This window comes from Coregonus lavaretus (genome assembly GCF_964263955.1).
Source record: "Coregonus lavaretus genome assembly, contig: SUPER_35_unloc_1, whole genome shotgun sequence".
Taxonomy (NCBI): Eukaryota; Metazoa; Chordata; class Actinopteri; order Salmoniformes; family Salmonidae; genus Coregonus; species Coregonus lavaretus.
In genome coordinates this window covers 1782976-1808082 of record NW_028167181.1, presented here as the reverse complement: position 1 = coordinate 1808082, position 25107 = coordinate 1782976, and the positions used below count along the sequence as shown (strand labels likewise).

The window sequence follows — 25107 nt, the reverse complement described above, 5'->3', positions numbered from 1 at the left end:
AATGTAATTCTAGAATGATGCTGTAGATTACTGAGAATTTTCAAGATAAAGCTCATTTTCTCACACATTTCAAACAGACATAGCTCAAAAACAAATGACAATTACAAGTTAACTTAGTTTTAAAGAGCACAACCTCTTTAATGTTACACCACATTCATGTCAATAGGAAGAACACTCATTTTATCTTCCATTGTGTAAAGACACTATCAAAAACGATTAAAACTCAACACAACAAAAAACCCTAGAGTATTTCATTTTGAGTAAATTTGACTAAATTACTCACTCAAAATGTACCAAGTATAATATATTATTTACATATAAATCAATAAAAATGATCCAAAATGTGACCAGATGACAATATTCAGAAAGTATTTCAAAACCCACACAAAGTAGGCTATTTGATTGACAACGATTCTTACTTCTGTAAAAATGCAAACAACTATTCAGAGACTATTTCAAAATATAGGTAACCTGTCTCAGTAAGATTTAGTAGAGACCAGGCCTGACACAAAACGTAGAAATAGTAGCCTACTTTGACAACAATTCAGTGAATGTAAGTGTTACATAGAGACAGATAAAGAGAGAAGATACACAACAACTGTTCAGAGACAATAAAAGATGTGGAGGACAAGTTCATATTTCACCCTGTCACTTTAGTGTTTGTGTTTAGCCTACGACATGTCATGGAACTTCTGGAAGCACGGCCCCATCCTGCAAAGTGACACAGAACATGTAGAGCACTCAAAGGAGGTTCCTACACATCTCCCACTCTTTGCCCTGCGTCCACTCAGGAAACACACCACACACCCTCTCTTGCGCCCTTCAAACTTCACATGCTTTCAAATGAGTTACAACTCGGTCCACGCGCCATGGTGCCACACTCTTCACTCTCCTCTCTCCTCTTCCTCTCTCCCTCCACTCTCCTCTTCCTCTCTCCCTCCACTCTCCTCTTCCTCTCTCCCTCCACTCTCCTCTCGCTCCACTCCTCCCTCATTGCTCCACATCTCTATCCCTCCAATCAACTCTAACTCCTCTTCCTCCCTGCCTTTTGCTGCTGAGCCCTGACTCCACATTACTTTCCCTCCCTTTCACTGACCTAGAGGGGCAACAAATAGGATACAATTGTGGTCAGGAACATCATCTCTCTCTCCTTCTCACACTATTACTCCCTCTCTTCCTTCCTGTTCTTTTTCTCAACCATACACATTCTCTCTCTCCTCTAATCAAACACAATTCTGCACAAAATTTGAGAGAAATTTGCTTTTTGTGCGTATGGGATCTTTTATTTCAGCTCATGAAACCAACACTTTACATGTTGCGTTTATATTTTTGTTCAGTATAGTTAGCTGACTATGTACAGCTAAACACTGCAACTATTTCCACGAGACTGAGAGCAATCATTCGATCTCCACCGCTCATGGGCTCGCCTGTACCAACCAAGTTATCATGACATGACTTACTAATCTGAGAGCTATTCCCAAAGTTTCACAGCATCAAACATCGAAAACACCAAACATACTGTATATCTGCTGTTTACTTATTTCACTCACCTCGACATGATAGCTTTTCAAAGTGAAAGGATGTGTCCAAATCCGTATCACCAACCAACATACAGTAGATACAGCCTCTTTCACAGTGAAAAGTCATGTCCGCTTCAGCGCCGTCATTTTGAGTAATGAAGTTTTTAAAAAAACGTTGAAAAGTAAACTGACAGCATAGCCTGTTTCTGGTTGATGACAGCAGCCACACGAAAACGACAGGTTGTTAGCAAGTTAGTATTGCGATATTGACACAGATTATTGTTTAAAACACATAGTAATTTGAAAGGCCGTAGACGGCCGCTATGGGTTTTAATAATGCATTGACTGCATCCTTTTAATTCTGCCAACAATGCCTGACTACCTAATGGAATTTTGAGTCAAATGTAACCTATTTTTAAAACCTCTTATAAAGTTGGTTTTTAAGCATAAACTGCAAATTTGAAATTTTAGACCAATATAATGATTAACTGTTTCACTTCTGCAAAGTAGTTAAAACGGTGTCAGTTCCACTTTAAAACTAGAACCGCTGGGCTCAATGGACCCCCCTTCAAACTAAAGAGCAGTCTTTCTGACTAACATTCTGACTGTGTAATTAATATATGCTTTCGCAAAAATAATCAGTTTGTGTTTATGAAGGCCTTGGGTAAAATTAGAATACGATTTGTATTTTATTTCAAATAACACAATAGCATTTTCATTTGTTTATGTTAAAGTAGGCTATATCACAAAAAACGCCAAAATTCAAGTGTTCAATCAATGGTATTCGTGGAGCAACTATGAAACAGAAAGCTTATGCGTTGGAACATGGTAACAGCTTATTTTTTATAACGTTTTTTTTACAAAAATACCCCAACCACCAAGACAGGGTCAAAAGAAGCGCGGTCAAATGATGAAGACATCAGTAGCCTAAGCATCATTATAATCGCCAAGTGGCCTTGATAAATAGTGAAACTGCACAAAAGCAACAAAGGCATTATAATGAATATAAGTATAGTTGTGACAGCAGTCAAAAATTGTCCATTATTGTCTGCTTGTGTGCAGCTTCACGCAATGGCATCAGTTTCATTTAGCTGTTGTCCCTTGTCCTAACAGTTGACACCATTTTTTTAACTTTCTCTTGCTTGAAACACTTTGACATACCTTTTGTTTGGTTGTAGTGTGTAATAGTCTCCGGTTCTTTCTTTATTGTGTCCCGTCGACCGTTGTACGACAACGGCTGTTCAGGTGCCTTATTTTGCATAGAGGGAGGGAGCTCCCGTCTCACTTTGTTCATGGTGCCGACCAGACTTGTTTTCTTTGCAAGCAACTTGTTCGTCAATGTGAAGTGAAGAAATTGTCCATGGTGACATTGCTCCCCTTGCCAATGTAAGGTTCCACAAGCCTCATCACCACATTCGCGCCTGCTGCCCGATGTGGATCTTTTCCCAGATATTGAAAGCTGTTCAGCATAGACAATTACACACGCTCTCACTGTGTACCCTACTCCAAGTAGGCCAGAGTAGACTGATAAGACTGCTTTGATTGGGTGAACTGATATAGGGTACATACCAGTTTAAGATTAGACCTATAATTAGAATGGATCAATACAATAGAATGGCCCGCCCTGTTTTTCATTCACAATTGGTGATGACAAAATTATGCCTCGTTCGCTTCCCCTTCCTCATCAACTCACCCTTTCTTCCCATCATACTTTACTTCATTTATTTCCTCTGTTATGTGTGAAATTAGTTTCGGTATAGTTTAGGTTCAGTTTTTAGGCAATTGTGGGAGTGATTATCAACTGGGCACTGCACCTTCAACAGTCTGAAGAAGGAGCGGAGCAGGCCCTACTGTTGGGAGAAGGAGCGGAGCAGGCCCTACTGTTGGGAGAAGGAGCGGAGCAGACCCTACTGTTGGGAGAAGGAGCGGAGCAGACCCTACTGTTGGGAGAAGGAGCGGAGCAGGCCCTACTGTTGGGTGAAGGAGCGGAGCAGGCCCTACTGTTGGGAGAAGGAGCGGAGCAGACCCTACTGTTGGGAGAAGGAGCGGAGCAGGCCCTACTATTGGGAGAAGGAGCGGAGCAGGCCCTACTGTTGGGAGAAGGAGCGGAGCAGGCCCTACTGTTGGGAGAAGGAGCGGAGCAGGCCCTACTGTTGGGAGAAGGAGCGGAGCAGACCCTACTGTTGGGAGAAGGAGCGGAGCAGGCCCTACTGTTGGGAGAAGGAGCGGAGCAGGCCCTACTGTTGGGTGAAGGAGCGGAGCAGGCCCTACTGTTGGGAGAAGGAGCGGAGCAGGCCCTACTGTGATATTAAGATTCTGACAACGGTGGTGTGTTATATAGACTCATTTAGGAAAAGTCAAGGACAGAGGGGGGCGTGACTTAATAAATGGCAGAGTAATAAAAGAAATGAGCAGTCATAATGACCGCTTTAGAGGTTCTAGTGTTAAGTCATTAGGTGCATGGCAGCCATTGTGGGGGCTTTGTGACATCAAAGGTCATACCCCAGGAGTTATAGAGGTCAAGGATGATGATTCTGAGCCCAGCTTGCTTGCCCTGGTTGTTTCTACAGCCTGAGGGGGAAGCAAGCTGAGATGGACTGGCTGTGGTATTAGTGCTTGCTGCTAATGGACCTTTCCAGAGAGTATTGATCATTAAACAGCACTATTAACTGGTGCTAAAGGCAACAGATTGGTATTTTTGACTGGTGTGATAATGATCACCTGTTAGTAGCCCTATCCGACCTGCCGTGGGGCGGACTCTGACGCGTGTTGTGTGCAAAACAAATGCGGTGTCAACGCCCACTCAAGGTCTGTTCACCCTCGGACCTGAAGCCCTGTGGGGAGAGTGGGAAGAAGAGGGAGAGAGAGAGAGGTGAGAAAATATAGGAACCAGGATATAACGGGAGTGACTACCCTCATAGATTATTTTAAACCGTAGATAATTTCTCTAGCTTTTTCTCTACCTGAGAAAGAGGACTGACTGTTACCACCCCCCCCCCCCCCCCCCCCCCCACCGGCTTTGTTTCACTGGTCTTGAAATGCAGAAGTAACCACGATCCCTAAGAAGGCAGTGAATGCTGCTCCAGAGCCGGAAAACCTCAGAATTCTCCGGAAAATTTACTGCTGTTGTGGTATGAGAGGCAAGACACTCAGTCTGCAGAGGAATGTCTATTTTTTTGGAAGCTAGTCCAACCAACCTCACTATTTCCATGTTTCCAGCATGTCTCCTCTATATCTCATTCTCAGAGGAAAGTGGTTAGCTGGCTCGGGAGGTGCGGATAGATATTCTGACATCCTTCTGCAGGGGGGAGAGGAGAGTAGAACTCACTGTCATTGAGCCTTGTAAAAATATCCTTACATAAAAGTTGTCGTACCACCCCTTCACTCTCCCGTCAGAGGCAGGTTGAAAAGGTCATATTGTGTTTCTGAGTTCCGCCCCCAAACAAAGGAAAACGTTGAGCTTTGTATACAGCCGACAACTTCAATCGTTTAGGAAGCAATTGACTGAAAGTCGTTCCAAAAGCAATTGTTTCTCTGCTAAGAGACCAAATTGGAATTTGACATGATTCATCAAGACCCACAGACGTTCATCAAGACCCAGTAGACACACTACTTTGGGTGGAGACGATGGAGAGAGAGTGAAGAAAAACCATCTTGTTGTTTTCAGAGAAAGAGAAGCAGTGCTGCAGACGCCCTAGCACTGACAGACTAATCATTCTTGCCACATAATGCATGCTCTTTCCCTGCATTTAGGAACGCACCACCACCCCAAAACATATCATCAACGTCTGTTATTCAGTCCCTCTGCAAACTGCCTCTGCACAAGTAAGCCCAATGCTTTTACTCTAAATGATGCCACTGCATCCATACGGATTGCAGGTACACGCAGACTGCAGAGCATGGCTTGAACTGAAAGCTTGCTGGGCATCGTTCTGCCCTTCTCTTTTGAAGGTCACATCTAAGGTCGCTTCACGGCTGGGTTTCCCTCTGATTGCGCGGACCATAGGGCGAGAAGATGAACTGACATCAGTACAGAGCAACACTATCCGCAGTAAAACTGGTGCATTTTTTTTGCCCGAAAGAGATTGCTGCTACACAGACGGTCCTCTCAGCAGAGGCCTCGCCTCCCCACCATGATGAGATACACTGTGACACAGAGTATCATTACAAAGCTTTAAGGGCTTTATTTTTAGAGCTCTGCGCTGGAAAGGGTCCACCGACCATCTCATCTACGCAAAGCATGGGATTTATGAAAGGGGAAAATTGAATGATGGAGAGACCAAAAGCCTGTTAATAACATTACTGTTTATTGTTTTTCCCCGTTCATTAGTATGGTTTCCATTATGACAGCCATAGTTTTTGGAAAGGTTTTTCTGTTCTGTAGCTAGTGTTAAAATATATTGTCAAAAAGGCTTTTATTGGCAATGGGTTTAGGCCTACACCTCGCATAGAATGGGTAAGAAATATGCACTGGGCATGCTTTTTGAATAGCGATGATTAATGTATAGAGCAGGCAAGGTCCAAGAATGGTTTGCCATGGTCAGAGTAGCTGACGTTTTGATTGTGGAAAGGGTGGGCAACCCGCTGAGCCATTCTATAACTCGAGGATATGACACGACATGTTATGACATGCCCCAACGTCACTACTGCAGTGTGGGTGACACGGTCGGCGTGGACGCAGCTGTGTTCTCTAGCTGTCACCGCGCATGCCGACTTCCTTTCCCTCACAGGCCTAGCTGGGTCGTGTCACACTTTCCTCTGTGTCCTTGGGTGCTGTAGGGTCACTGTGACCGAACTAACCCAGCGACATCTTACACCTCGGATTTTATCCCTGGAATCGCTAGTGTGATTTTAAAGAAACGTCCATTGAGTTGCTGGATATTTTTTCAACCCTATAGTCACTAGCAAGGACGATGGGCTGATATTCGTCATATCCTCCTGTCTTTTGTCCTGTCGTGATAAGATTGTGTGTGAAAGGATTGGCATACTGTAACGGTTTCGACTTGAGGTATTTATAGGGGTGCCAGGTAGGTTGTGCCTACCAGAGAAAGCCTGGGTTTCTCCTTTTAGTTTGGGAGGGAATGAGTCCCATCTGGTCCGTCAAGTCACACCAATACAAAGGACTTATGTAAAAGTCAAGCTGGAAATATACTTTTCATAAACCCCTTAAAACCTTGGAAAGAACTTCAAACAAGTGTATTCTTTTGCGTGGTTGTATTAACAACATAAATGATCACACACACCCACACACAACAATATAACAAATCAATGCACTTATGTTCATTTAGAAATGTCCTGTACCTCGGGCATAAAAAGAGTCCAACCCGGTAAATAAGTTCAGTGACTCAAGTGACCTTAGTCCCGCAACGTTTGTCCATAGCATAAACCAGTATTTTCATACACTCAAAATAACACTTATTTTGTATCACAACTATAAAGCGTATCAAAGACTACCCAAAGAATAATACGTCCTCACAACTACATAAATCACAGTATACATCACCCCAAACAAATGAAATACCGTGTACAAAAAGTTGTAGTCAGTCGGACAGTCAGACAATCCGCCAACAGCTCTCCAGCGGAGAAAAGGCCACGAAAACCAACGGAGAGTTGTAGTCCACAGACGCACAGAGTGGATCCAATCCTGGGTAAACTCGCTTTAAGGCTACAAAACACACTGTAAGGCAACAAAACAAACGTAATGGCGAAGCTTCATGAACTGAAGGTAGTCCACATCCTCATTCATGTCTCAATCACAACTTCCTTTTTGCGCAGCTGATGCTGGCTATTTAATGGGGAATTAAAGGGGAAGCGCCCTATTAGAAGGAGAAGCACTGAGACGGTTCAGAAATATTCAGGGCCGTCACACACCCCCTCCCCTGGAAAAAGCCGACCATTGCCCGGGAAGGCAGATCTTGGTCGGGGAAACCGAGAAAAGTCTCCTCATCACTTTCCTCTTCAAAGATCTCCAGGACCTTGCGGCGCTCAATCTCCTCCAATTCCTCAGCCGAGGGGTAACAGGCCTTAAGGCGTGAGACATGGACAACGCGCATATCTTCACCTGTGTCCTCTTTCACCACTCGGTAGTTCAAAGGGCCCATCTGCTCCACAATCCTATATGGTCCTTGCCATTTAGGAGCGAGCTTGGCCGAGAAGAATTGTTCAGCTTTCGAGTAAGGATGAGAGCGAAGCCACACCCGATCACGAAGCTGGAACTGCATGTCTCGTCTGTTCTTATCATAATTTCTCTTCTGCTTGAGTCGAGCCTGGATCATGTTCCTTGAGACAAGAGCTCTCAAGTCGTGGAGATGGACTACCTGGTCATAGCAAGCAGCGTCTGGAGTAAGCTGCTGGGGCTGTAGCACCATATCCAAGGGTCCTCGGAGGAGACGACTTAGGTTCAGCTCTGCAGGTGTGACTCCAGTGGACTCTTGCACAGCAGAATTCAGGGCAAATCGAAACTCGTGAAGGTGCTTGTCCCAGTGTTTGTGCTGGGTCCCTACATAGGAAGCAACCATTGTCTTCAAGGTTCGATTTACTCTCTCAGTGAGGTTGGTCTGTGGGTGATAGGCTGTGGTCAACTTCTGTCTCAGGTTCCATCTTTGGCAGGTCTCTCCAAAGAGATCAGAGACAAATTGGGAACCTCGATCAGACAGGATGTAATCAGGCACTCCCCAGCGAGTCAGGATCTCTTTCGCAAGGATGTTAGAGACGGTCTTCGCTGTGGCCTGACGCAGGGCAAAGAGCTCAACCCACTTGGAATAGTAATCAACAAAAACAAGCATGTACACATTCTGATTGGAGCTTCTAGGAAATGGACCCATCAAATCCACTCCTAACATTTCCCAAGGTCGGGTAACCACAGTTTGCTGCAACTTGCCAGCAGGTTTTCTACCTTCTGGTTTGTACATTTGACAAACCTGACAGTTTCGGATATGTGACTTCACATCCATGCTCAGATGTGGCCAGTACAGTAATGCTTGCAAACGTTTGTAGGTTTTGAACCTGCCCAAATGACCAGCTAATGGGTCTTCATGGAAATGTTGAAGCAGTTGAAGGCGTAGAGTTTCAGGTATGTACATTTGGTAGAGTGTTCTGTGAGGTAGTTGTACAACTCGGTAGACTTTGTCTTCAATGATGGTCAGCTTTGTGGTAGGGTTGACCATCTTTTCTCCATCTTCCAGGATAGTCTGGTACAAAGCCTGTACTTCTGGATCATCCTGTTGGGCTTTCCAAATGACCTCATCAGAGATGGGAAAGTCAGTTTTGGGTGAGTCTCGACTGCTAGACAGGACAGTAGCACATGTAAGATGAGGGCCACCATTACCACAAGCAGGAGCTCTGGATAAGGCATCTGGAACAGTGTTGTATTTTCCTTTCCTGTATTCTACTGCAAAGGTGAACTCTTGCAACCGTAGAGCCCATCTGATGAGCCTGGTGCTTGGTTTGTTGGTCTTGAACACCCACACAAGGGAGGAATGGTCAGTGACCACAGTGAAGTGTCTTCCCTCCAGGTAGTACCTCCACTTTTCCAAAGCCCAGACAACTGCAAGGCACTCTTGCTCGGTTGTGGAGTAGTTCCGTTCTGCTCCATTCAATGTCCGACTGGCGAACGCTAGCACTTCTTCAGTACCAAGTCCAGTCTGTTGGACTAGGACAGCACCAAGTCCAACATCACTTGCATCAGTGTAAACAACAAAAGGGAAATCAAAGTTGGGATGACCCAAAATGGGAGGTGTGACGAGGTGTCGTTTCAGGGTTTCAAAGGAGTTCTGGCACTCTGCCGTCCATCGGAATTTCGCTCCTTTTCGCTTCAACCCGTTGAGGGGTTCTGCCACCTGGGAGAAGTTCCACACAAACCGATGGTACCATCCAGCCATCCCAAGGAACCGTTGAAGGGCCTTGAGTGTGGTTGGCACAGGGAAGTCTTGTACAGCCTTGGTCTTTTCAGGATCCACATGAATACCATCACAAGACACAATATGGCCAAGGAACTTCAGGGAGGTTTGGCAGAAGTTGCTCTTCTTCATGTTCACTGTCAGACCAGCTTCTCTTAGCTTGTCCAACACTGCTTGAAGGTCTTGAAAGTGTTGCTCTCTGTTCTGGGAGTAGATAATTATATCGTCCAGATAGACGAAACATATCTTCCCTTTGAGCTCACCTAACGCAATCTCCATGAGTCTTTGGAAAGTGGCAGGTGCATTCTTTAATCCAAAAGGCATCACCTTAAAGGAAAACAAGCCCTCAGCACAGACAAAAGCAGTCTTGTCCTTGCTTTCCTGGTCCATCTCAACCTGCCAATAGCCACTATTGAGGTCAAGGGTAGTGAACACAACAGCGCCAGACAATGACTCCAGGATCTCGTGGATGGTGGGAAGAGGATAGGCATCAGTCTGGGAAACATTGTTGGTCTTCCTATAGTCCACACAAAATCTAAGACCACCGGTCTTTTTTGGAATGAGGACAACAGGAGCAGCCCAGGGAGAGGAGGAACGTTCTATTATATCTTGTGTCAACATATCATTAATGAGTCCCTTTTGGATGATTAGCTTCGCTGGGGACAAACGATATGGCTTTTGCTTGATCGGCATTTCCTGTGTAAGGAATATTTTGTGCTTCAGGAGTCCGGTGCGTCCTAACTTTGAAGTACACACATCAGCATTATTCTGCAGCTGTTCCAACAGCCTTAACTCCTCTGGCTGTTCCAGCTGAGCTCTTCTTACAGCCTGTAAAAGGAGATCCTCAGAAGGATTATCCAGGGTTAGTGGTACCGTAGCAACGGCAGAGAAGACTGCCACATTTAGACCCCAATCATGTAACTTTGTAACTTCTGATTGGAAGAAATGCTTCTTGCTCGGATTGTTTGGAAACCAGTAGCAATTGTGTGCGATATCAATCTGGACACCACTGAAGTACATGAAATCAATTCCCAACACGACAGGAAAAGCAAGGTTCTTGGTTTGTAGGATAACCGAAGGAATCATATAGGAGCGGTTACACAGGCGGAACTCCACCTCACTCCATCCAAGTGGTCGTTTAGCCTCACCGTCAGCCAGATACAGTGGACCTTCTGTCCACGGCTTCAAGTTGTATTTTGGACCTTGAACCTCCTTCCACAGTTTCTCATTGAGCAGTGTGTAGGATGACCCGGTGTCCAGGATGGCTCTTCCTGTCCATGGGCCTATGGACAGGGGTAACACCAGCTGGTGTGGTATTAACTGAAAGGAAGGGGATGTCGGCGGGGGGCGTAGGCAGTGACTCTTGAGGTTTCAGCTCTGGTCAAAGCACCCAGAGTAGGATGGTCGTTCCTGCGAAGTGTGTTAGGGGTGTTGGCCTGTTGTGATTTGTGGTTTCTGGAAGGGTTTACTTGATACGGTCTTGGACATGTAGCTGAAGAATGTCCCTTTTGGCTACATCTCCAACAGAACATGGGAGGGGTCTTGGCTGGAGACTCTGGCTGTGGTTGATGATCTGGCTTGGGTCCCTGTTCGGGTGCCATTTTTTATGTAACGGTTTCGACTTGAGGTATTTATAGGGGTGCCAGGTAGGTTGTGCCTACCAGAGAAAGCCTGGGTTTCTCCTTTTAGTTTGGGAGGGAATGAGTCCCATCTGGTCCGTCAAGTCACACCAATACAAAGGACTTATGTAAAAGTCAAGCTGGAAATATACTTTTCATAAACCCCTTAAAACCTTGGAAAGAACTTCAAACAAGTGTATTCTTTTGCGTGGTTGTATTAACAACATAAATGATCACACACACCCACACACAACAATATAACAAATCAATGCACTTATGTTCATTTAGAAATGTCCTGTACCTCGGGCATAAAAAGAGTCCAACCCGGTAAATAAGTTCAGTGACTCAAGTGACCTTAGTCCCGCAACGTTTGTCCATAGCATAAACCAGTATTTTCATACACTCAAAATAACACTTATTTTGTATCACAACTATAAAGCGTATCAAAGACTACCCAAAGAATAATACGTCCTCACAACTACATAAATCACAGTATACATCACCCCAAACAAATGAAATACCGTGTACAAAAAGTTGTAGTCAGTCGGACAGTCAGACAATCCGCCAACAGCTCTCCAGCGGAGAAAAGGCCACGAAAACCAACGGAGAGTTGTAGTCCACAGACGCACAGAGTGGATCCAATCCTGGGTAAACTCGCTTTAAGGCTACAAAACACACTGTAAGGCAACAAAACAAACGTAATGGCGAAGCTTCATGAACTGAAGGTAGTCCACATCCTCATTCATGTCTCAATCACAACTTCCTTTTTGCGCAGCTGATGCTGGCTATTTAATGGGGAATTAAAGGGGAAGCGCCCTATTAGAAGGAGAAGCACTGAGACGGTTCAGAAATATTCAGGGCCGTCACAATACTATGGAGGTATTATCATTTATCCACAATGGAATTGATTGCGTTGTACTAAATAACATAAACATTCTTACAAAGAAGCCAAATGAAGCTCAAATAACTTTATATTCTTACTACCCTGACATTTTCTGAATACAATGGTGCATATGAAGTTGGATAGCAAATTACTTTACAAATTATGGCCAGGTTCGTAGTCAATGCAGCGTCCTTGACCTTGTAACCTTGGATTGAAAGGCTGATTATTCTTACTGATTACAGCACGACAGCAGTCCAGTATGAATGGGTAAGGACAAGGGGAAAGAGTAGCATTATATTGGCACTACCTTCGATGTTTGTCCTTGTTTCACTTCTTTATTCGTCACCCTCTTCCCATCCCTCTCCCTGAAGACGTAGGCAGTAGCTTTGTATGGTTACACTTTCAATGACGCCGGCTATTGAAATTCGGTGAACTCGTAGCAACAGCCCCACTCTGAAAATAAAATGGCCTCCGCACAATACGGACTGAGGGTAGCTGTCACAGTGAAGAGACAAACACACATGCAGCCTGCGGAAAACTCAGCAAAGAATGAAGAGAAGACCAATACGGAGAGAGGAGATGGGAGAAAAGTAAAGTCAAAGAATAACAACTGATTAGAAGGCCTGGATCTGGTTGGATGTTCGAATACCACTCCAGGCAGACGCATACATACTTGTAAACACAAGATGGAGGGAGTAGGAGTGTTCCTGATGATTCTGTATTCTCCAGCACTCTTCCTGAGAGCTGTGTGGGCAGTGTACAGGACTGCTATGTACTATCTACTGGGTGCTGAAAGAAGGGGAGGGGGTGGCGGGTGAAACCAAGTGTACTAACGCGGATACATAACCGCCTCTCCCACTGGACGGCCGTTTAGGAAAGTCAGGTGGATCGTCGACCCCATGTGCCTCTTTGGTATACATGAGCACTTAACTTTCTATATCCACCAGCCCCCCATGTATAAATGATGACAGGCAGATTGCCATTCTCAATAATACAAGGGTTTGTTGTGTTGCCGCACTACAGCCCCCACTTCCCTGCCTCAGGCTTGTCCTTGAGGGCATCGTTCAGCCCTTCAGCAGCCCGTCTCGACCTGCAAGGCCTACCTAGCCTGCCCTGTCCCACGTCTCAGCCCTTCAGCAGCCCGTCTCGACCTGCTTGGCCTACCTAGCCTGCCCTGTCCCACCGCTGTCTCCACAAAGACTCTGAAACGCTGACTCAAGCTCCGCATTAACTGCTTGAGAATTTCAGCCTTGTTAACTTTTTCAAAGTCAGACACCAGAAAAACCAACCAGTATTTCTATCTACAGCATTAATTGAGACCGGAGACTTGTTCTGAAGGACAGAAAGACCTCATCCCCTTCCTCATGTTAATGAAAGAAAGACAAATTATTAAAGTCGCTGTTTTGCGCGGTGTAATTTCTGATAGCAACATTAAAACACAGCAGTTATCTAAGCGGCTTAATTGGAAAAATTTCCTTCCGGTGGGCCAGCATTTATTCTCCCAAATTGAGATGTGCAAAGAAATTAATGAGCTACATAAAAGTTTATTGTAAGAGGAAGAAATGGAGGGAACGCAAGATGGTTGTCTCTCCACTGCTGTACTAAAAAGAGTTAGGAACTGAGAGAGAGGGAGAGAATAGCAAGGGGTTGTCTGCCGCTGACCTTTCACTGCTGACGAAAAGGAGAGAGCGAGGGATGAAGAGAGAGGAAGATGGGAGGCGAATCCGCTTCACCTCAGCCCTTGGCTGTCTACAACAGGATATCCTAAATCCAGACCCCACACAGGGATGTGAGGTTCTCTCCATGCAGCAGCTGGGGTCTGCCTCTGCACTCTCTCTGTCCAGGGCTGCATCACAAATAGCACCCTATTTCCTTTATAGTGCACTACTTTTGACTAGGGCTCTGGTCAGAAGTAGTGCACTATATAGGAAATAGGGCGCCATTTGGAATGCAGCCCCAGGTTTCTACCGTAATGTGATCTGGTTCTTCACAGACCCCCCCCCCCCCCCCCCCCCAGCCGCTTCCCGCTCAGCCAGAAAGAGTTCAACTTCAGGAAATTGAGGACACTGTGTACATATGGTGGCCCCTCGAGCCCAACCCAGCCCAAACTGTTAACGTCTGGTCTGCCTTTTCAGCTCTGGAAAGCGAGAGGGAACCACCAACAGAGACTGTTGCTATAACCATAGAAATAGACTAGGCTAGAACGGGCATTCCCATTTCAAGTCAACGTTTGGTGATGGGTGTACCAGCAGCCATATTTCTATGAGTATAACATTCCTTCAACGTTAATTCTTGTTGTTTTCATCTTACTTCTTCATCAAGGTCTAGTATCTGTTACTTTACTAGCTAGTAGCTACTTGATAGTATCTGTAGCAGCTGCTATCAAGGTCTCTCCTCTCCCACATGTAGCTTGGCATCTCCAGTCTGCTCCTTACCAGTGTCTATTTCAGGGCAGTGTTCACCTCCACCAGGCTGGTTACATTACCTTTGCTTCAGGTTTAACTCCAGGCTCTCTACCTGCCAATCAGAAATCTCTGCTTCCCTCAGACTCCAAGCAGGACTGACAGCATGGAGCATTAGAGCATGGCCTCTTTTCTTTATCTCTCCCTCCTCTCTCTCTCTCTCCCTCCTCTCTCTCTCTGCCTGTGGGTAGTAACCTGTGTTTATCTCTCCCTCCTCTCTCTCTCTGCCTGTGGGTAGTAACCAGTTTCTTTGAGTGGTGCTCTATCTCTGTGCTGAGGTGGCTATAGCCAAGGGCTTTTTATAGCCATGTGAGAACTCTCTGCTAGGTTTTGTTGCCTAGGTGACATGTCAGCAATGCTCTCTCGCTCTCCTCTTCCCACTGACACACATCACATTATTTCCCCCTGCAGTCTGTCACTTTCCTCTTGCTGCTTGCTCTATATCAGGGACGGGCAACTCCAGTCCTCAGGGGCCTGATTGGTGTCACACTTTTGCCCCAGCTAGCACACCTGACTCCAATAATCAACTAATCAGTTTAGAATACAATTAGTTGAATCAGCTGTGTTTGCTAGGGATGGGGGAAAGTGTGACACAACTCTGGCCCCGAGGACTGGAGTTGCCCATCCCTGGTCTATCTGGTCTCAGAGGACTTCATGGATGAGGGAGTGTGTGTGTGTGTGTGTGTGTGTGTGTGTGTGTGTGTGTGTGTGTGTGTGTGTGTGTGTGTGTGTGTGTGTGTGTGTGTGTGTGTGTGTGTGTGACACACACACACACACACACACACACACAGTGTGCACATCCTGCAGGGTCCTCTCTCAACCCTCTCGCAAATGAACCGGTTCTGACTCTGACCTAGGGCTGTGGCGGTCATAAAACGTTGTCAGCCGGTGATTGTCATGCAAATAACTTCTTGTCTCACGGTAACTGACCATTAATTAACATAAACATGTTTAGCATCCCGTGGCTTCCACGCTTGGCCTACAAGTCAATGATGAAGACCTTTTGAACATCTACATTTTAAAAAGTCTAATAAATCCATTTAATATAGCCTACACATCACAATGAATCCATTATTTATTTTAGACAGGTCTAAAGAAACATGATATGAAGAAAATGTTGACTGTTTCATAAGAACAGAGTAGCATACTCTGAGTTGTCCTTATGTTATTTATTTAACAATAAATATAGCAGCACCAGAAAGCTGGGATCCTCTTTTAAATAGTGGCCAGTCAAAACTCTGTTTTCACACGCGATTATGCAGTGACTGGGTTTATAAGAACACGTTTCACTAGGCTCTGTAGGCTATGTGCTCTCTAACGGTGTTCCAGGTGTCCTAGGCCTACAGGCTACATTTTGAGTTATTTGGCCACTTTATTTGATACAAACCTTATCAAAACATATAGGTCTATAGGCTAGGCTACATGATGTGTGTGACTATGATTAGAAAAACTCGCAAAAAAAAGACATGGGCTGTTTCTTGTCTTACTGCGCACGCCGGACATCATTCACAAGTGATAATATTGTCACGCATCAGACTATTCTTAATTGAATCTTGTCTTTACATATATTAAATAATATATGTGTGAAATGAGTTTTGATTTAGAATGGACCATTATCATGCACCTGTCTGAACAGGGGCAGGGGAAAAAATACATGGCATCTATGCACTTAAATAGAGAATGGAGGACGCTTTTCCCATGGTTCATTTTCATAACAGCCAGGTAGGCTGTACTCTAGTGTTGCACGGTATACTGGTACCACGGTAATATCACGGTACCAAAACGTCATGATACTTATGTTACCAACATTTAGAATACCATAGTACCGTTTCATATGATACTACCGACTTTTTCAGCCCTACTGAGCTAAAGAACCTGCTGGCGCCTGTTATAAAATGTTTATAAAGTCAGTTTGGTTGATAAATTCAGTTGATTTTAAGCAACAGCCACTAGTCTCTTGTATGCGCAGGTCCAATAACATCCCCTTCACTTTCATGCGCGGATCACGTGTGGCAGCTGTAATCAGCCAGCCGCGTCCCCTACCAGCTCTCACTCACCTGCTTCTCTGCGTCCGCTCTTCACGCGCATCTATTCCTCCATCAGTTTTTTTTGTATCATTTAGCCGTGATGGCGACCGGGGATGCAGACCCTGATGAGTCTTCTGTTAGATTTCTACATTTGTTACATTGGAGCAGCTCGCAAAGTGAGCAATGTTGGTATATTTGTATAATTTCTTCGCCTGTTATAACCAAGAGCACATACCAGTCTGAGTAGACTTTGCAAGTGCACTGTCATGGAGCCTCTGAGTGTAGCTAGGGAAAATGGAGCACCGCTTCGCAAGGGGCACGCTTGCGGCATTACAGCAAAGAAAACGTCTTGTCTCTAGCCTAAACGGCTTTAAAAATATGACCCATATTACCAGAGGTTCCTTTTTTTTTGTCTTTCTGTCGGGATTCGTGCGCATTTTATATACTCTTTATATATACTTGGCCTGGTAACGTTTGTAAAATGTTGGTATTGTGACAAGCCTACTATAATCCTGTTGTAAAGCGAAACAATGTGCTTAATATTAGGAAAGCCAGTGTGGCGGTAATACGGTCACCTTAACAGCCCTACGCTGACCCTCCACTTTCACATCCAGCACTCTGAATCCCAGGAGACACCTCACCTTTCTCAAGTCCTCAGTCTCACCCTCCCTCCCTCCCAGCCATCCATCCCTACCCTCAACAGTCTCAGTTCAGTTGGTTAATAGGACAGTAGAGTGCTTGCCCTTCTCCTATACAAGCGGCCTCACTTGTACTCTCATAAAAAGGAAACTGTTTCACTGCACATATAGCCTACTCAATTTCTGTATCCACACACAATGCTCAACCATTTTATTTCCCCACACACACACACTTACCTAGATATTTATTTCCCCACACTTGTGCGTCATTTCTGCTTCCTCATATTAAACCAATATGTCATACGTTCACTATAACTCTGGTGGGATTGTCCACCTTCTGTCCTCCCTATTCTAACCCCTCCTCTCTGTAGACTTAAACATGTTACATGAGGAAAGTCCCATGACACACTGCAGGTCATTGAGCCGTGTTAATGCCGCGGTTTACACACATTTATGCTTTACACACACTTCCCCTAGTGGCACTCTGTTTGCCTCAGGCTGTTGAGTCAAGCAAGTCGCCCCCATCTCTCACACACACACACACACACACACATACACACACACACACACACACACACACACACACGCCTCAGCTCACGCAGCCTAAACGATGGACCAGTCTTTGTTGAGGTTGTAGAATGTTTATGAAATGAATCCATTAGATGTTTTGTAAGCCACACAACCCTCTCTGGGTGATTTGAACCTAACTGAAACACAATCACTCTGTTATTTGTCCAGTTAAGGGGGTAAGTGTTTGGAGAATAGGGACTGCAGTACTGTAATATTCTAGCAGTACTGTCATATTCTAGCTGCAGTGTAATATTCTAGCTGCACTGTAATATTCTAGCTGCACTGTAATATTCTAGCTGCACTGTAATATTCTAGCAGTACTGTCATATTCTAGCTGCAGTGTAATATTCTAGCTGCACTGTAATATTCTAGCTGCGATGTAATATTCTAGCTGTACTGTAATATTCTAGCAGTACTGTAATATTCTAGTTGTACTGTAATATTCTAGCTGCAGTGTAATATTCTAGCTGCACTGTAATATTCTAGCTGTACTGTAATATTCTAGCTGCAGTGTAATATTCTAGCTGTACTGTAATATTCTAGCTGCACTGTAATATTCTAGCTGCACTGTAATATTCTAGCTGCACTGTAATATTCTAGCTGTACTGTAATATTCTAGCTGCAGTGTAATATTCTAGCTGCACTGTAATATTCTAGCTGCAGTGTAATATTCTAGCTGCAGTGTAATATTGTAGCAGAGTTATAGCTGACTGTGGCTAGCACTACAGCTGCAAGGCAGAGGATGGATAGTGGATGTGGTGAATGACCTGTGAGGTCTGGCCGGCCGCTCTAAATAAGATTAAGATGACTTTATTGGTCAATCGGAAATTTGACTTTGGCTTTTAAACCAACCCCTACGAAAGACACACATACAGCTTTTGGAGAGATGCGTGGGGCTTCCACACTGGGCGCAAGGGCACAAAAGCAGGCAATGGCATCTAGGATTAGATACCAGCTCACTTCCCGACAGATTTGTCCTGTCGGACCCGGGATTCGAACTGGCAGCCCCACCAGTTGCTGGCTGTCCTCTAACCGCTAGGCTACATGCAGCATGGATACAGTATAGACCTAGGTGTTATCAACATAGAGATGTATTTGTGTTCTACCTAGCTTCTCCTCGGGGAATATGGTGACTACCTGACGCTGTTGAGACGTGTGGAAATAGGGAGGGTCGCAAACTGTGTAAGGGAGCGACTCAGCTGAAGGGAAGACCACCGAGTGGGTCTGCGTTCACGTGTGGTGATGCTAACTGGGTTAACCGAGGTAGTGTGATGAATGTTCCCAGAACGGGAGGACGCTCTTCCGCACCACTGCTGCTCAGCCAGTCATGCAGAAAGACGGCATGATTCCGCTATCAGGGAGCATGTGTTAAAACCCACGAAACATTCACACATACACGCACTCTAGCAGATTACTGCTTCAGATTTAGCTACAGTACAGACACGTATGCATTCATGCAAAAACTCTCACTGACACACACACACAAACACACACACACACACACTGACTGACAAACATGCTTACTTACACAAGCATACACTGTCATGTTAAAATACTGTACTTGCATACTCAGGAATGGAGGAAAATATCTCAGACATGGCTGGTGTTATGGCCATTCCTCAGCTACTCGGACCAGGTTGCATTGCTGTTGAGTTGCGTCAGTCACATTCCACTGACAAACCACCCAAAACAAGGTCCATTTATGTCTCGTTCACTTTGAACACAAGACATGGCAACGTGTGTGTGTGTGTGTGGCAGCATTTCTACCCCCTGGCTCCATCACAACACTATCACTCCTGCTGTTAGCCCGTTATAGGTTAATCTCTCAAAGTCCATTAAGACAAAGAGCCTGTACTTTTCAAAGGCTAAGCCAATGGCCAACATCTAAACAAGATCAAACGTTGCCCCACGAGACTAGTAATTGGACTGCGGTTGAAAATGGCCGCCGTGTCTTTCATATTGACCTCATTCTTATCATAAGACCCTTGTTTATATGTTTGTGACTTGTTTGTCTATGTGTAGCTGGTTGCTGTGGAGATGGCAGCTAGGACATTGGGTAGGTAAACTGTCAAGTATGGGAGAACAGCGGTATTGAAAGGGAGCAATGTTTCAGGACTGCTCGTACAATGGGTTTTCTGGTACTAAGGGGGTTCTTGTTGCTGGCCGTAGCTCAGCAAAACACGTCAAGGCGTTCCAGGATTCTCCACCTGCATTCCTTCCACGTTACGCCATCCTTCAGGCTCACCTGTCTTCCTGATTCATCACGCCGTAATCTTCAAAAAGACAACGGCTACCTCATCCTCTTCGTTCCAAATTGCTTCTCCGTCCTCCGTTCAGTTTCTTGTCTTCTCTGCTAGCCTCAGCTTATGAGTTATAGTTCTTTCTTCTTCCTCGGCTCTGGGGAAGACTATCCCACTATCTATCTTTTCTGAGACCCGAAGCCCAAAGTTGCCTGCTGCTCCATCCACTCCAATTATATCTCGGAGAATAGATTTTGCTCCAGTTTAGACCCTGTATAGTTTTTATCTTCTGCTTTGAGAGGGATGTTTGGTAGTATGGAGTTGGCTACGGTATGGTGTTGTTGAAAAGATAGCGTGGCTTTTTCTAGAAAACTGTACATGAGGAACATGCTGTGGGTTCTTGCGAGATTCCCTTACCCTTGCATCTCCTCTTCCTCCTCCTCCTCCTCCTCTTCCCTGGCTTGCCCCCTCCAGTGCAGGGTCTAGGAGAATGCCTATTAGTGCTCGGGTATTGTTAGCGGAGCAGCAGGGCTGTAATTTGGAGCTATTTTAAAGGAGAAAGTGACGTCCGTCTTCTGCTGAAGCGCGAGCGTGGGTGGGAGAGACGTGCTGTGTGTGTGTTGTTGTGTGTGCTGCGGATGCACAGAGCCACGGCCACACAATCATAACTCAATGAACAGTCCCACATCTTGGCAAAGTGCGTCACACCCACACACCACTCTGCATTAAAGGTCACCGTTTATTGAGATACGGAAGCTTGATAATAAGGACATGACCAGCCCATCTGCAATCTCCCATGGCATTTTACTACACGCCGAGTTACTGGCTTTATAAATTATTCTCCAAATTAAGGTAAATGCCTTGGTGGAGCAGGGGGGAATGACCAATATACTTGCCCATTCCCCCATGTTGACGACAGAAAGATGGAGTGCAATGGAGTCTGGCTTCCTGCTTCATATCTCTCATTTGCAGAGGTCTGGATAGAATAGCCTGCTCTTTCTGATCCTATTAGGAGAGGGCAATGGTTCCCCAGAGACCCAGTAAGGCTAGGCCTGTTTCCTTCACCCCCCCCAATGCCATTTGCCTGGAACAGTCCAGCATGCTAAATAGCTGCTAGCTGCCCAGGGTTAGGGTGTGTGTGTGTTGGGAGAGGTGGAGTGTTGTGGGGCTGTGGTTAGGGATAGTGTTAGAAGAGGTTGAGATCTGAGTGTGAAAAAGGACGTGGTACTATAGTCCCCTATTGAGCAATGGGCAGAACCCAGAGACCCAGGAAGGTCAAAGGTGACGCAGACACAGTTGGGCTCCTCTCACTTTTTCCCAGCCTTCCTCCTGCTCCTCTTCCTCCTTCTCCACATGCTTCTCCTCCTTCTCATCCTTCTCCTCCTCTTCCTCCTTCTCATCCTTCTCCTCCTCTTCCTCCTTCTCCTCCTCTTCCTTCTCTTCCTTCTCATCCTCCTCTTCCTCCTCCTCATCCTCCTCCTCATCCTCCTCATCCTTCTCATCCTCCCCCTCTTTCTCATCCTCCCCCTCTTTCTCCTCCTCCTCCTCTTTCTCCTCCTCCTCCTCTTCCTCCTTCTCCTCCTTCTCATCCTCCTCCTCCTCTTCCTCCTCTTCCTTCTCATCCTCCTCATCCCCCTCTTCCTCATCCTCCTCCTCTTCCTCCTCCTCCAACTAGCTCATCCAGACACCCACAGCCAACAGCCATCAAACCACCGCTGCTTCTTTGCAGTTTGGCTCGTTCTGCCTAATCTGGGCTGTGGAGTGGCAATTCTGAATAATTAAAGGGGTTTATCCGTTCCTCTGTAAATGTTGAGGCCCGCGGGCCAAGTTTCACCTGGCTTATGACTCTACCAATTCTGTAACCCTCTCGTCTCTCCGTGTTCATTTCCATGTGAAGTATTGATGGGGTAAATGCAAAACATGCTAAGCCGCAACACAGTAGGGATGGGATAGAGGGTTAATATTCACATCGTACTCCAACAGTGTTTAGCCTGGGTATTATGTTAACTGCGTTATTGGAGTGTCAGTGTTAGTAAGTTCCCTGTTCATGGTACAGACCTACAGCTAAATCATATAACGATGTTCTATAAATGCTCCCAGAAACATTATATCAACCCTGACATTGGTTTCCTGTGTGGCTGTCTGGTACATAAGTCATGCTCTGACTGATCACGTTTAGAGCCGCCTTTCACAGCTATCAGAACATCTCTGTATGAATTGACTATGGGTAAAGGTCAAGACTGGCTTCAAAGAATCCAAGAGGGATCACTCGTTTTTTGGCTTTCTATCTGTGTATGTGTGCTTCTCATTCTGTGGTTAAAGTGTGTGTGTGTGTGTGTGTGTGTGTGTGTGTGTGTGTGTGTGTGTGTGTGTGTGTGTGTGTGTGTGTGTGTGTCAGCTTCTCTGTAGTTCAGTGTAAACGTCAAGGCCAAAGGGTTAATTCAACCCATCCACACAGGACACAACACTTCCTGCTAACTGATTTATTCGCTCTACTCGACAAGGTCAACAGCTTCCTCTTCCCCCATTTCATTTGACGTCCCTCTCTAAAGAGCTCAGTTGGTAGAGCATGGCGCTTGCAACGCCAGGGTTGTGGGTTCGATTCCCACGGGGGGCCAGTATGAAAAATGTATGCACTCACTTAACTGTAAGTCGCTCTGGATAAGAGTGTCTGCTAAATGACTCAAATGTAAAAGGTAAAGGCAGGTCACAGATCAGTGATACACTATAGCAGTAGGCAATGGGAAAATGCAAGGTAAGTGAGGTTTACTGACCTCAGATCTGGCCAGGCCTCCATAGCTAGGAGGTGCCGTGCCTGGCCCACCCCAGAAGGGAAGGCTCCAGTTGGGGGGTCTGGAAGAAGCCGCTAGCCCCCTCATCCACTGAGAAACTGCAGGAGCCCACCACCCAGATATACTTTTTCCCACAATGCCGCTGGACGTTGAACATGAGCCTGCTACCTACTTCCTGCTAATGGACAAAGCACTGGTTCCTTTCGATTAGGAAAATAATACAGGTGACCATTTTGTCTGCCAGGGATTTAATTTAGTTTCTCTCTTTTGTAATCCAGAGATGGCACAGTTGGTTAGATAAATGTCACTGTGACGTCCGACGTCTCTCTTCTCACTTGAACCCCGGGGCAGAAAAATATCAAAGTCTTTAGTCAGCGGTTTGATTTCTTATTTACTTAGTTATTAAGTATTCCTTCCAGGAAGTGGAAATGCCTCGTGGTGTTATCGTGAAGTCTGACCTTCAGTGGCTTTCAGCAGGGAAATAGAAAGTCCCATTTTAGATCCTGATGTCGGATAAACAACTAATAAAGCTCGATATGAGTTTAGTCCCAGTAATTGATGGTGTTATTATCACGGGTCCATAGCACACCCGATCCCCCTGGTGTCTTGGGCTTTATAGGGTGTGTGTCTGCCCTGGAGTTCAACTTTTGTTCTCCCTGGTGCAGAAAGTTTTACGCTGTTTCTCCTCTCCAAAACTCACCGTAGTGGAGACTATTGGTCTCTCTGGAATTTCTGCAGGCTTCCCAGACATTCAGCCTGCCAGATATCAAGCATGAGAACAACCTTGGGTCCAGGTTAAGTTACTACCTGACTCTTAACAGTGAGTGATTGGCAGTAATGGTCATTGCCCTTCTATCCTCTGTTCTGTCCATATAATTTCCCATGGAATACTAGTGATGTCACAGTGGGAGATGTCCGCCCATCCTCACTTTAATTTCCTCGTTGACCTGACCCCAATAGAGGCCCTGCTTTCGGGGGTTGCAGTCGCGTGGGTGGCTAAAGGCTATTATGCTAATTATTCCAAGCAGCCACAGGCAGATGATGTCATTATTCAGAATTTTGCTATTATTGTGTTCCTCCGAATGGAATTCTGCACAGATGATCCAAGGTTCCATTTGTCACACCTCTCCCCCCGTAGTCGTCCGTCGATCGCATGTCATCCGTCTGGTTGGAATGCACCCTGCTCTCTTGCCCTCTCGGTGAGCGGCCATTGAGACTGAAGCCCCCCCGCCCCGGTCCCCTATTTAGTCACCGCCAGGACAATGACACAGCGGTTATTTAGCAATGCACCACTGCCGTGGAAGTATTTGCTGCTTCTTCAAGTTCAGCGAGGTCCCACGTTAAACATTTGATCAAGGAGGCCCTTCTCCTATAGCTTGAGCCAGGGTATTTTCCCACTTACATCTGTTGCCTTTGAAAAGCTCAATGTCCGAGTCCATCTAATCCACCTATAGAGAGGGTTAAGTCCCTTCATTTTTCATGAAGAATGATGAATTCCGTGAATCAGTTCTGCAGTTCCTTTTCCTTGAAATACTGCAGTGTCACGTACATTAAAAAAACTGTCATGGATGCTCAATTTTTCCTGAAGAACTCATAAGCTAATTTCTATTCTGTTGGCTGAAACACTGCCATAGAAATCCATACATCCACGTGCTGTAGCCAACTGTTTGTGTAGGAAGCCCCATACGAGAGAGAGAGGAGAGACTTAAAATAAATCAAGCATTTGCATTTGCCCTCCAGACATACCACTGCACTGTTACAAGATAGTAATTTTACTACATTCTCCATTCTAGTTCCCAATATATATATATATATATATATATATATATATTCCAACAAAGAGAAGTATTCATCATATATTAGCCGCCTCTCTCTCTCATTTTACATTTACATTTTAGTCATTTAGCAGACGCTCTTATCCAGAGCGACTTACAGTTAGTGAGTGCATACATTTTCTTTTTTCATACTGGACCCCTCGGTCTCTCTCTCTCTCTCTCTCTCTCTCTCTCTCTCTCTCACACGGAGGTCTATCACTTAAAGATGAGAATAAAAAAACCCAGACAAGTCTGAGATATGAGTCTGAAATGAGTTTCCTTCGGAGGACACCTGTTTTGTGGAAGCCCCATGTCTGGGACGGGAGGGTTTTTGAGAGGTTTTGATAAGTGGTGTGAGGTAAGAGCCTAGCGCCTCCAGGCTGTCTGTTAATGCCTTACTGAGCGGCAGAAGGGGAGCAACAGAGGTCACAGGCTCTTCAAAGGCTGGGGTCGCCACCCCTCTCGCGTTCCACACATTCCAATGTACTGTGTTAAGGTTGGGCAGCAAGGGGGTTGTTCTCAAGAGGCCCCCAAACACACACACATCGACCGCTCGGTGCGCTGCTTGGGGGACAGAGGACAGATTTCCAGTGCAGGGAAAAGGGACACACACACACAGGGAGCTCCAGACAATCCTAGTTATA

The 25107-nt window shown here is 45.5% G+C and overlaps 1 protein-coding gene across 2 annotated transcripts in view; it reads right to left on the bottom strand.

Moving 5' to 3' along the window:
- Positions 1–25107, bottom strand: part of tmem154 (transmembrane protein 154) — a 633868-nt gene that overhangs the window by 268637 nt on the left and 340124 nt on the right. The gene's annotated exons all lie outside the window — the stretch shown is intronic.